Genomic DNA, 13,725 nt, shown 5'->3' with positions numbered 1-13,725 from the left:
TTCGTTTAGCTCGGGAGTATGACAATGGGGAGAACATAACTGTTTATTGAGAAACAATTGATAGGCAGTCTGGGATACGTATATAAAGAAATACCACAATGTCTAGATGTATAACATTTTATTGAACAGTAACAGTGCAAGCATGTAGGCTTCTGGCGTGACACGGCTAGCCTAATTTCCGTTCATATGCCTTTTATCAGATAAAATAAAGTAGAATAAAACTCTTTGAAAATAAATAGGCTTTAAATTAACTTGCAATGCGTATAGGCTAATTTCCGTTCGATGTTACAGCCTAGGCTATGCCTTTTCTCAGATAGATAGGGGATAGCCCTGTAAGCTCATACGGGTCTGTATGTCGTCCTGAAGACCGGCTGTTAGATCATATCGCTGAAGTTTGTCTCCATCGTAGTGTAAATGTTGTCCGTTTCGTTTGTTATCCTTGTTATTGTGCGATAAAGTTAAAGCGCTCCGCTTCGGGACACCATTTTCAGCTGAGCACCAAACACACACAATACTGCCCGAGAGAGAAGGACCCGCCCCCTTTAGTTAGCCTATAGCCTATAGGCTAACTAAAGGGGGCGGGTCCTTCTCTCTCGGGCAGTGTTGTGTGTGTGTGTGTGTTTGGTGCTCAGCTGAAAATGGTTAGAGGGAATTATTTTCACCGGACATTTATGTCCGACGAGTTTTCAATTTGTCGGACTTCTACTAATTTTACCGGACAAAGACCGGTAATTACCGGTTAACGGAAACCCTGGTACAAGTACAGTCCATGCCACCCCCCCCCCCCCCCCCCCCCCCCCAAGGCAGCAAACACCGGTGTAGATGCATACTGTATGCATAAGTGAGTGTGGTGGTGCTTATGGGGTGTCGCTACGGGACAGGTGTCACTCTGACTGGGAGGGCAAAATCACAGTATACCCACTAGAAAAAACTAGACTACACCACTGGGGGTGGGCCGTGTTCGGCCCGCGGGCCGTAGTTTGGGGACACCTGTGGTATGGTATTAGCACTCATTTTAACTAAATTAAATAAGCAAACGAAGCGAACGCATAAGCGCAGAGGGTAGTGTGTATACGCGGGGAGTGAGTATTTGGCACGACAGGCTTACGTCACTGGCGGGGACATGGACTGAGTATCAAAACTAAAATAAGAAATGTTTCGCTTATAGCCAACAATTACAATGAGCCCACAAACTGAAACATATGTCACTCAAGCATAGCCTACAAGGAAAACACTCATAGAAGTTGGGCATTGAAAGTTGGCTTGTGCTAGCATTAGCTATGGTGCATCCATGGTCAACATGACGTTACAGATGGGATGAACCGGGGTTCTTTCTATCGTAGCATAGTATTGCAATTTCTGCACTGTACATGAACTGTCAAGATTCTTCTACAATGCAGCTTACCCAGACACATTGGAAACTATCAAAAGCTCTGCCTTTGCTAGCTGAGTTTTTAGCTTCTCCATCTTCTTGATGACACTCTCACTTTTATTTTTTAGGGGCGCTGCGCTACATGTGTCTGCGTCACAGACCCCGGCCAAGTTCAGAGCGCTCAGAGATGGGTGCTCTGACTGAAAAGACGGTTTGTCCGAGCGAACTGACCGTTCGTGCATTTACGAATGTACAAGTAATAACACTGCTGTTTTTCCATGAGAAAAATACTTTATGTGTGAACGCCCCCCAAGAACACCTCAACGCCCCCCTTTAAAAAATATTTGCTTCAGCGCCCCCCGATGTTGTCTGAACGCCCCCTGGGGGGCGGTACCGCCCCCGTTGAGAAACGATGTTCTAGCCAATGGGTCCATCCGTGCGTCTCGTACCCTGCACTCCCGGCTGCTGGCTAACATCCTCCGTGTCCCCATGCTGTTCTTTGACACTACGCCCTCGGGCAGGGTGGTCAACCGCTTCGCCAAGGTACTGTAGGAGGCTGTATCTCATCTCTCAGTGTATCGGTGTCTCTTCTCTCTGTCGCATCTCTCTGTGTCTCTGTGTGTCGCATCTCTCTGTGTCTCTGTGTGTCGCATCTCTCTGTGTCTCTGTGTGTCTCTCTGTGTGTCTCTGTGTGTCTCATCTCTCTGTTTCTCTGTGTCGCATCTCTGTGTGTCTCTCTGTGTCTCTTTGTATGTCTCTGTGTGTCTCATCTCTCTGTGTCTCTGTGTGTCTCTCTGTGTCTCTCATCTATCTGTGTCTCTGTGTGTCTCTGTGTGTCTCATCTCTCTGTTTCTCTGTGTGTCTCTGTGTGTCTCATCTCTCTGTCTGGCTGGCACACTCGCTGGAACACGAGCATACAGTGGCAAGAAAAAAGTATGTGAACCCTTTGGAATTACCTGGTTTTCTGTCTTCTGTCTTCATCTAAGTCACAAGTATAGACAAACACAATGTGCTTAAGCTTAATAACTCACAAATGTATACATAAATGCTGTTTGTTTCCAAAGGGGTTCACTTACTAACTGTTTCTTGCCACTGTGCTGTAGCCACTTGAGGATTACAGGGTTATAAATCCACAGACACTTTTAATCCAAAGCGATTTACAATTACGAATTACAGGGACCGTCTCCCAGGAGTAACTGAGGGCTGGAGTAACTGTTTCCTGTAGGACATGTAACATGTCATATCCTGTTTCCTGTAGGACATGCTCACGGTGGACGAGCTCCGGCAGTCGTTGCGGTCGAGCCTGCTGAGCATGCTGGGAGTTCTGGCAACGCTGTCAGTCATCAGTCTGGCCACGCCCACATTCACTGCTGTCATCATCGGTCTACTTCTTTGCACAGGTGTGTGTGTGTGTGTGTGTGTGTTTGAGTGAGGGAGAGCGAAAGAAAGAAAGAAAGAAAGAAAGGGAGAGAAAAGAGAGGAAGACAGATGAAGCGAGAGCTAGAGATGGAGGGGTGGGAGAGAGAGAGAGAGGAGGGGGGGTGGTATAGGGTAAAGAACAGAATACAAGATAGAGATGGGAGAGGGTAAAGGACAGAATGCAAGTGAGAGAGAGAAAGGAGGAGAGAGAGAGGGGAGAGAGAGAGGAGAGGTTGGGGGAGAGGGGGAGAGGTTGGGAGAGAGAGAAGAGGGGGGGAGACAGAGAGGGGAGGGATGGGGAAGAGAGTGAGGGAGAGATAGGGACTGCGGAGAGGAAGGTTGATCAAATCAGCACTTTGTCATCTGTTTCATACCTCCATCCTCTCTCTCTCTCCTTGTCTCTCTCTCTCTGCCCTCCTCTGTTTCATCCTTCCATCCCCACCCCCCCTCTCTCTCTCTCTCTTGTTCTCTCTCTCTCTGTCCTCCTCTGTTTCATTCCCCCCTCTCCCCCCCCCCCCCCCCCCCCCCAGCGGTTCTACGTGGCGACCTCCAGACAGCTGCGTCGTCTGGACTCTGTGTCTCGCTCCCCCCCCTGTCCCTCCTCAGGGAGACGCCGGCGGGGCTGCAGGTGATCCGCACCTACGGCCACCAGGCCCGCTTCCTCCAGCAGCACCTCCACCTCCTCCACCAGAACCTCCGGACCGTCTACCCCGGGATCACCTCCCACAGGTCAGAAATGCGCGCATGCACACACACATGCATGCAGCACACACACACACACACACACTCACTCACACACACATGCATACACACACGCATGCATGCAGCACACACACACGCATGCATGCAGCACACACACACACACACACACACACACGCATACACACACACATACATGCAGCACACACATGCATACACGCATGCATACACATATGCATGCAGCACACACACACACACACACAAACACACACGCATGCATGCAGCACACACACACACACACACACACGCATACACACAAACACATGCATGCAGCACACACATACACAGACACACGCACACACACACACACACGCATGCATGCAGCACACACACACGCATACACACATGCATGCACATACAAATATGCATGCAGCACACTCATACACACACACATGCATGCAGCACACACACACACACACGCATACACACACATGCATGCAGCACATACACACACACATGCATGCAGCACACACACACACGCATACACACATGCATGCAGCACACTGATACACACACATGCATGCAGCACACACACACACGCATACACACACATACATGCAGCACACACACACACACGCACACGCATTCACACATGCATGCATGCACATACACATACACATATGCATGAACGCACACACACACACACACACACACACACACATACACACACGCACACCAGTGGCGGCTGGTGCCCAAAATGTTGGGTGGGGCACAGCAGTGTGGCGGGGGGGTCCTCTTTCGCGCGCGTAGCGCGCGCGAATTTTTGCGTGCGTGCACGAATTTTTTTCGCGTGCACGCGCATAAAACACGCACTGGCATTACAACCACTGTATAATTTCAACTTTCACCCTTAAAATGACCGTGTGGGCCATGGAGAAGTTACCCTGTCAACTACAGACACTGAGGTGGAAGAGTGACCGGTCTATGGACGTCGGTACGGTCCAATACCCAGTGTCAGACAAGGAGGAAGTCTAGTCAACAAGGCTAGTACAGGCCTCACAGCTACACTCAGGTTAATAAAGGTAGCAGATGAATATGTGTACTATGTGTCTGTGTGACATGGCTACATCAATGAGCAGAGATGAATGCTGCAGTCAGTAGTACAGTAACTATCTATTTCATAGACACATGATGGATGATGATGGAGAGTGATGGTGGTCAACACATCACAGCAGGTCAACACATTCAATGATGTATCACAACCAGACCATGTCAGAAACACAACCAGACCATGTCAGAAACACAACCAGACCATGTCAGAAACACAACAATGCATCAGCTGAGTTAAAGAAAACCAACTCTTACCTTTGATGACAGAACATGAGCCGTGTTTACCCGTACCTCCGCCTTGCCCCGCGCATATTGCTATGAATAATTCGAAGATAGGTGCTTGCACGTTAGGTGCAAGGCTGCTTGGTTAACCCATTAGCGGGAACATTATTAGTTGCACAAAATAGGCTGATTTAATTGACCATGAACATCAGAGACAGACATTACGAATCTTCATTTAAAATACTCCGGAAGCCCGAAGTCCGGAAAACCGGAAGTCGGGAGTCCTCAGCATAATGCATTGTCTGCAATACAACCGGAGATTTCTTGGCCAGGGCGCACAAATGTGCGCCCTGGCCAAGAAATAGAGACAGCCAATTGGAGCGCTGCTACAGCTCACGTGTAAGCCAAAAGTATTCGTCCTGGCATAGACTTGCATTGACACGGCGCCCCGCGTTCTCTCCCTATGTATTTTAACAGTGAGTTTTACACACACACACACACACACACACACAGATAAAAATGTTTATTGTATTGGAGGATTTTTAATGAATGCTGATAGGCGCCGACAGAATATCAGCCGCATTTTGTGAATAAACAATGTTTATTTAAAAAAAAAACTTTTACAAATCGCAACCAGGAAGTGAAGGTGGGGGCGGCGCCCCAGCGCCCTCTATCGGCCAGCCGCCACTGACGCACACACACACAGCTCTATAGGTCCCCCTGTCTCAGCAAAGTCATTTCAATTTTATAGAAATTCAGAGTTGCCAGTTTAGTTGATGATGACTTAATGCAGAGTTGCCAGTTCAGGGGCTGTAGTAGAGGGCCTGGATGCAGAGTTGCCAGTTCAGGGGCTGTCCTGCAGGTGGCTGGCCATCCGGCTGGAGTTCCTGGGGAACCTGGTGGTTTTCTTCTCCGCGCTGTTCGCTGTCGTCTCCAGGGCAACGCTCACCAGCGGCCTGGTCGGCCTGTCCATCTCCTACGCCAGGGGTCGGCAATTAAGTTTGGCCTCGGGCCCAAAAAAATGATGCCACTAGATGGCGGGCCCGAGCATAATCAAAGGCTAATTTAAGTAATTGATTGTTAAAAAATGTGACACGTTCTAATGCTTTGACTTCTTCTAACCCTAACCCTTCTTCTTTCGAAAAATGTACACATCGCTAGTCAACTAACACAGCTTGTTTTGTGAGCCTGCTAACAATGTAAAGTAGTGTTATAGTTAACTAGTTAGCAGTCCAATCCATTGCGTTGCAGTATTTTGGCGTGACTAGCGAGTTTGTGTTGTGATTCTCAACAACGTTGAAACGTAGTTTCACCCTTTTCCATATTTTTTATGTGTGGACTGACGATGTAGCGCAGCCTAACTTATTCTAATAATTATTTAACATCGTTTTATTCTGATAATTAATCCCCCCTCCTCCCAGACAAGGTCACATTATTATTGGATTGGTTGTTTGCGTGCCGGGTGAAGTTAGCTAAACATTTAACCTGCTAGCAAGAGAAACATAATGTCACTCTCCAAAGGTCTAAAGGCGAAAGTTGACGGTGAAAACAGGGCAAACAGGAATGGACAGCGAACTATACGTTCATCCTACCTCGTTTCATCAATGCAAAGTCGTTATGAGACTCACATTTTACGTGCTCACAATGTTCCCTTTCTATACATGCGAGTCGTCCGTTTCGTCAATGAATGCGATAAAGACGCACGAGAGGAATCGATTGATGCATTAAAAACCTTGAGAACTGCCTGCGGAGCAAATAGTGACCGATGGGAGAGATGCCACTTTTCACATTAAGTGAGTACCAAGCCTGTCGTTATTGTATTTAATAACCTAATTGTATTTTGTATATTTTGAATGAATGAATGGCTCATTGTAATTATTATCCCTAATACTATTAGTAATAGCGTGTTTGCTCTGTCGTTTCAGGAGCATAGGTCTATGCACATGCTCAGAAATGAAGCATCCGTCTTCAAATCCTTCACTAGGTTTTCTGAATTACACGGACTCCGCCAACAAATTACCAAACCCACTAGGGTGTGTATTTCTACTCAAACCACCATAGATCTCATTCTAACATCGGATGAGTCCAAAATCTCCAAGAGTGGGGTTATTGTATGTGGGCTAAGTGATCATTACATGATCTTTTGCACTCGTAAAAAACATAAACCCAAGGCTGGCGGTCATAAAACTGTAACCACTAGATCCCTTAAATCCTATTCTAGTGAGGCCTTAAACCATAAACTGGAGAATCAAGACTGGTTAGATGAACTAAAAAGCACACAGGTTGAGGAGGCATGGCTAGGTTTCAAAACCAAATTCCTAAATATTATTGACAGTATAGCCCCCATGAGAACCACCAGGGTTAAAGCCTGATCGGAACCATGGATGAATTCGGACATTCTAAATGCTATGAAAGTCAGAGACCTAAAATGCTCTGAAGTTCAAAAATGCAAATCAAAATTAGTGAAACACTTAAACGAAGATCTCAAAACCCACTTTGAGAAAATTAAAAAACAATGCAACAAACTATGCAATCAGGTAATTACCATGACCAAATCTGCTAAGAAAAAATACCTCGATAACAAAATCGAAGAAAACTTAAACAAACCACGTGACCTTTGGAAGCTACTTAATAGCCAACTAGGTTGCAGTCAAAAACTCAAAACCAGGTCTACAAACATCAGCATAAAATCTGGAGATTCTCTCTTTACAGACAAGCTGGATGTGGCTAAGTGCTTAAACACTTTCTTTACAATCATAGCCACTAAATTAGTTAACAATCTACCACCCCACTCAGGGCGTTATGGTGTAGAGCACATCCGTGCGTTCTACAATAAACTGGGTGTACGCAAAGATGATTTTAAACTCTCCATGGTGTCAAACGATGAGGTGTTTAAAAAGCTGGGCGCTCTACACTCAGAAAAGGCCACGGGCCATGACAATATTCCAGCCAGATTTCTAAAAGACTCAGCTGCCTCCATTACCCCAATCATCACCCACATAATAAACCTCTCCATCAAACAGGGACACGTCCCCCTTGACTTTAAAATAGCAAGGGTAACCCCACTGTATAAAAAAGGAAGCAAATTAGACCCAGGCAACTACCGACCTGTTTCTATTCTTAATTCCATCTCGAAACTTATGGAAAAAATAGTTTATGAACAGGTTGATAGGTACCTTACCGAAAAAAATCTGATGTATGAATTTCAATCAGGATTCAGAACATCCCATTCCACTGACACATGCCTTCTCTATTTGAACGACCACATCAACCATGAGGTGGACTCGGGCAAGTACTGCGGCATGGTCATGCTGGACCTCCAGAAGGCCTTCGACACAGTAGATCACCTATTGTTAGATAAACTGAAAGCAATTGGGTTCGATAGAACATCGGTGAGCTGGATGCAATCCTACTTAGAGGGGAGGGAACAGGTGGTTAGTGTGAACGGAACACTGTCCACCCCCTCCCGGTGACCTGCGGCGTTCCACAAGGAAGCATATTGGGACCTTTACTGTTCCTAATATATGTGAATGACATGTCATCAGCATGTGATTGCAATTTGTTCCTGTTCGCGGATGACTCGGCTCTGCTGGTCTCTGACAGGGACATATTGCAGGTGGAAAAAGCGCTAAGCACTGAACTGAGTAGAATCTGCATCTGGCTAGCTGACAATAAACTATCAATACACCTAGGTAAAACTGAAACCATCCTATACGGATCCCCATCTAAACTCAGAAAGGCTGAACATTTTAAAATAAAAGTGGGTAACATTAATATCACAAGAAAAGAGGATATTACATACCTGGGCTCCATCTTAGAGGCAAATCTTTCCGGAGATAAAATGGCAGCAAAAGTAATCAAAAAAGTGAACCATAGAACTAGATTCTTGTACAGGATATCCTCACTTGTCAGTAAAAACACACTGAGGACCCTATCAGGAGCTCTCATTCAATGTCACTTCGACTATGCCGTAACATCATGGTACTATAGAACCACAAAGGCCCATAAAACAAGACTCCAGACAGCCCAAAATAAACTGGTTAGGCTTCTGCTAGGCCTCAACCCTAGGACACATCTAACCGCTGCTCATTTTTTGAGCCTTGATTGGCTACGAGTAGTTGACAGAGTGCAGCAGCTTGCACTGGGCCTGGTCTTCAAGATACGCTACACCACAAAGACACCCAAGTACCTGTCAACATACTTCCAAAAAGTGAACAACGTCCACACATACAATACCAGAGGAAGCTCCACGAACCACGTTCAACCGCGTTGCACCACAAACAAGGGGTTAAACTCGTTTGCAAACTATGCAGTAAAAATGTGGAACGCCCTTCCTATAATCTTAAAGGAGTGCAAAACACTGCCCACCTTCAAAACCACTCTCAAAAAACATTTACAGGAGGCTGCAATCCGTAACTGGACCCTCTAAATCAAAAATCTGATTAAAAGACCCGAACTACCCACTGTACATACTTTGTGTTTTGTCCCCCGCCCCCACCTGTGGTGTATGTCCCCACCTGTCCTACCCGCTGTACATACCTTATGTTTTGTTGTATTGTTCTTCCCATGATGGATGTATGTTTATCTTGTAGATAGTAATAGTTATTTGTCTGTATTATCTTGTAGATAGTACTAGTTTTTTTGTCTGTCTTACATGTAACGATGAATTGAGAATCAAGGACCCCAATTGAAATAAGCCAGTGGCTTTCTTGGGTTTTTATCCTGTTAGTTGACCTTGTATGTAATAGGTTCTTTCATGTACCTACTTCTGCAAATCTTCTAATAAAGTTTTCAATCAATCAATCAATGCACCACCATGATCAAGCGGATTCTGCGGGGGGGGGGTTTGCGCCGATTTTGTTGTCAATGTTTTTCAGAAAATTAAACTGAATTTGCTTTGTGACTGTTCATATGTGTGTTGCAGTCACATATACGTACACATTACGTTAGAATGATTTACTGAGCTGGTGTTATTTTTTTCAAACCACACACAGCATGTCGGCTATTTCAGTACCACGCGTTGTCCACCTACTTATGATTCACTATGAGGGGTTCAGGGTCAGTGCGCTTCGGTGCACCCCGCTGCCTGATTGTCTGTCCCTCTGTCATTCACTCTCAACATGGATAAAAGTACAATAAGCATTATTCAGGTGGAGGTAGATTCTCTATTCGGACATTATAGGCGCTATATGTGGGACTGTCGGTCCGATATTGTAAAATTAAAAAAAAGTGGATTCTCAAAATAATCTGCTGGGCCAAATATTATTGGTGATGGGCCAGCAATGGCCCACGGGCCGCCTATTGCCGACCCCTGTCCTACGCCCTCAACGTGAGTCACCCCTGACCCCCCATGACCCCTGACCCCTCACCCCCCTGTCCATATCCTACGCCCTCAACGTGAGTCACCCCTGACCCCCCCATGACCCCTGACCCCCCCATGTCGCTGACCCCACAATTCCTAAACACACGATTTGGCCCTAATCATTTCATACGTCACCACACGATGATGATGATGATGATGATGCCGCCATCGTGACCTCTGACCCCTGTGCCGTGACCCTGTAGGTGACCCAGACGCTGAACTGGCTGGTCAGGATGACCTCGGAGCTGGAGACCAACATGGTGGCGGTGGAGAGGGTCAGCGAGTACGCAGAGCTGGAGAACGAGGTGTGTGAGTGAGTGTGTGCTTGGGTAAGACCTGGGAACACCACCACTAGTGTGTCCTTGAGTAAGACCTGGGAACACCACCACTAGTGTGTCCTTGAGTAAGACCTGGGAACACCACCACTAGTGTGTCCTTGAGTAAGACCTGGGAACACCACCACTAGTGTGTCCTTGGGTAAGACCTGGGAACACCACCACTAGTGTGTCCTTGGGTAAGACCTGGGAACACCACCACTAGTGTGTCCTTGGGTAAGACCTGGGAACACCACCACTAGTGTGTCCCTGAGTAAGACCTGGGAACACCACCACTAGTGTGTCCTTGGGTAAGACCTGGGAACACCACCACTAGTGTGTCCTTGGGTAAGACCTGGGAACACCACCACTAGTGTGTCCTTGGGTAAGACCTGGGAACACCACCACTAGTGTGTCCTTGAGTAAGACCTGGGAACACCACCACTAGTGTGTCCTTGGGTAAGACCTGGGAACACCACCACTAGTGTGTCCTTGAGTAAGACCTGGGAACACCACCACTAGTGTGTCCTTGGGTAAGACCTGGGAACACCACCACTAGTGTGTCCTTGGGTAAGACCTGGGAACACCACCACTAGTGTGTCCTTGAGTAAGACCTGGGAACACCACCACTAGTGTGTCCTTGGGTAAGACCTGGGAACACCACCACTAGTGTGTCCTTGGGTAAGACCTGGGAACACCACCACTAGTGTGTCCCTGAGTAAGACCTGGGAACACCACCACTAGTGTGTCCTTGGGTAAGACCTGGGAACACCACCACTAGTGTGTCCTTGGGTAAGACCTGGGAACACCACCACTAGTGTGTCCTTGGGTAAGACCTGGGAACACCACCACTAGTGTGTCCTTGAGTAAGACCTGGGAACACCACCACTAGTGTGTCCTTGGGTAAGACCTGGGAACACCACCACTAGTGTGTCCTTGAGTAAGACCTGGGAACACCACCACTAGTGTGTCCTTGGGTAAGACCTGGGAACACCACCACTAGTGTGTCCTTGAGTACTTAGCTCTCAGTTACTCCAGGGAGACTGTCCCTGTGATCTCTAATTGCTTAGTTTTTTTTGTAGTGTTTGAGTGTGTGGATGCTGTTATTTTGCACTCTATGGTTAAATGGTTGAAATGTAAATGTGTGTGTGTGTGTGTGTGTGTGTGTGTGTGTGTGTGTGTGTGTGTGTGTGTGTGTGTGTGTGTGTAGGCTGAGTGGGTGAGTGACAGCAGGCCTCCAGAGGACTGGCCTGAGGCTGGGAGGCTGACGTTCCAGAACTTAAAGGTTCGCTACCGACCGGAACTGGACCTGGTAGTACATGGGATCTCCTGCCATATAGAAAGCACAGAGAAGGTGTGTGTGTGTGTGTGTGTGTGTGTGTGTGTGTGCTGCCTTCCACACAGTCAACCACCAGATCCTTCTCTCCATCCTCTCAGAAATGGGCATCTCTGGCACCGCACACTCCTGGTTTGCTTCCTACCTGGCGGGTTGCTCCTACCAGGTGACTTGGAGAGAATTGTTGTCTTCTCCACGAACCCTCACCACTGGGGTACCCCAGGGCTCTGTCCTAGGGCCCTTACTGTTCTCCCTCTATACCACTGGGGTCCCTCAGGGCTCTGTCCTCTTCCTGCTACGACTGGTGGATTGATGATTCACTTGCTTAGTCAAATGTATCGATTGTAAGTCACTTTGGAATAAGGCGTCTGCTAAATGCCAAAAATATATATATGTGTGTGTGTGTGTGTGTGTGTGTGTGTGTGTGTGTGTGAATATGACTATTTTTCAAATGTTGCAGCCAATACACCAGATGTTGTTGTTGTCGATGAGGACAGTAGAGAGGTCATCATTTTGGAAGTGGGTTGCGCGTTTGACTATAGCCTAGAAGAGGCCTTTCTTACCAAAGTTGTGAAGTACCATCCACTCAAAGATGCCAATGTACAGCTTGGGTACAAATGTAAACTATTAGTGTTTATATTTGGAAGCCTTGGTAATGTCCACAGACTAGTCGTCAGGGGGTTGCAGATGGCAGGAATTCCCAAGCCTAAAGCAAAGGCCGTGGCAAAATTCTGCTCAATATCAGCAATAATTGGCAGCCGCCACATATGGAGGAGACGCTGCTACCTGTACCCATAGACAGATTTAAAGCTTGAATTATCGAGTGTCCTATGCTGGTGCAACTAATACTGTTTGTGTTCAAGAATTTTATTGTAAAATGTGAACGCAAATAAAGATATTAAATGTGTGTGTGTGTGTGTGAGAGACTTGGTGGTGTTGTGGTCCTAACACGGTGATTGTTTCCACGGTGATTGTTTCCACGGTGATTGTTTCCTCTCCTCAGATTGGTATCGTGGGCCGGATCGGCTCAGGGAAGTCCAGCCTGACCTGCTGCCTGTTCAGACTGGTGGAGGCGGCGGGGGGGCGGGTCCTCATAGACGGCACAGACATCGCCTGCATGGGCCTGCACGACCTGAGGAGCAGACTCACTGTCATATCCCAGGTACCACACACACACACACACACACATACACACACACACACACACACACACACACACACACACTGTCATACCCTAGGTACCACACACACACACACACACACACACACACACTATCATACCCCAGGTACCACACACACACACACACACACACACACACCCTCATGCATGTCCATCATGTCCTCATGTTATCATGTCATCATGTCATCATGTCCTCATGTCCATCACGTCCTCATGTCCTCATGTCCATCACGTCCTCACGTCCTCATGTCCTCATGTCCATCACGTCCTCATGTCCTCATGTCCATCATGTCCTCATGTCCTCATGTCCTCATGTCATCATGTCATCATGTCTATCATGTCCTCATGTCTATCATGTCCTCATGTCATCATGTCCATCATGTCAATCATGTCCTCATGTCAGGACCCGGTTCTGTTCTCTGGGACTGTGAGGATGAACGTGGACCCGTCCCGGCGGTGCAGCGACCAGGACGTCTGGCGCGCGCTGCAGCTGGCCCACCTGGGGGGGTACGTGGGGGGGCTGCAGGACGGACTGAACCATGAGCTCTCAGAGGGGGGGGGAGAACCTGAGGTGGGTCAAACCAAGTTTGTTCAGTTTGTGACAAAGCCACATTGATGTACTGTGTTGAGGAAGAAAACACATGAAGTGTTGGACACTAATAGCCCTAAACGTGGAGGTTTATTAGTCTTTTATCTATCAGTGTTTGCCCC

The sequence above is a fragment of the Nansenia antarctica genome (assembly GCF_963989245.1).
Source record: "Nansenia antarctica genome assembly, chromosome: 14".
Taxonomy (NCBI): Eukaryota; Metazoa; Chordata; class Actinopteri; order Argentiniformes; family Microstomatidae; genus Nansenia; species Nansenia antarctica.
The sequence above is the reverse complement of the archived record's forward strand: the minus strand, read 5'-3'. Positions refer to the sequence as shown.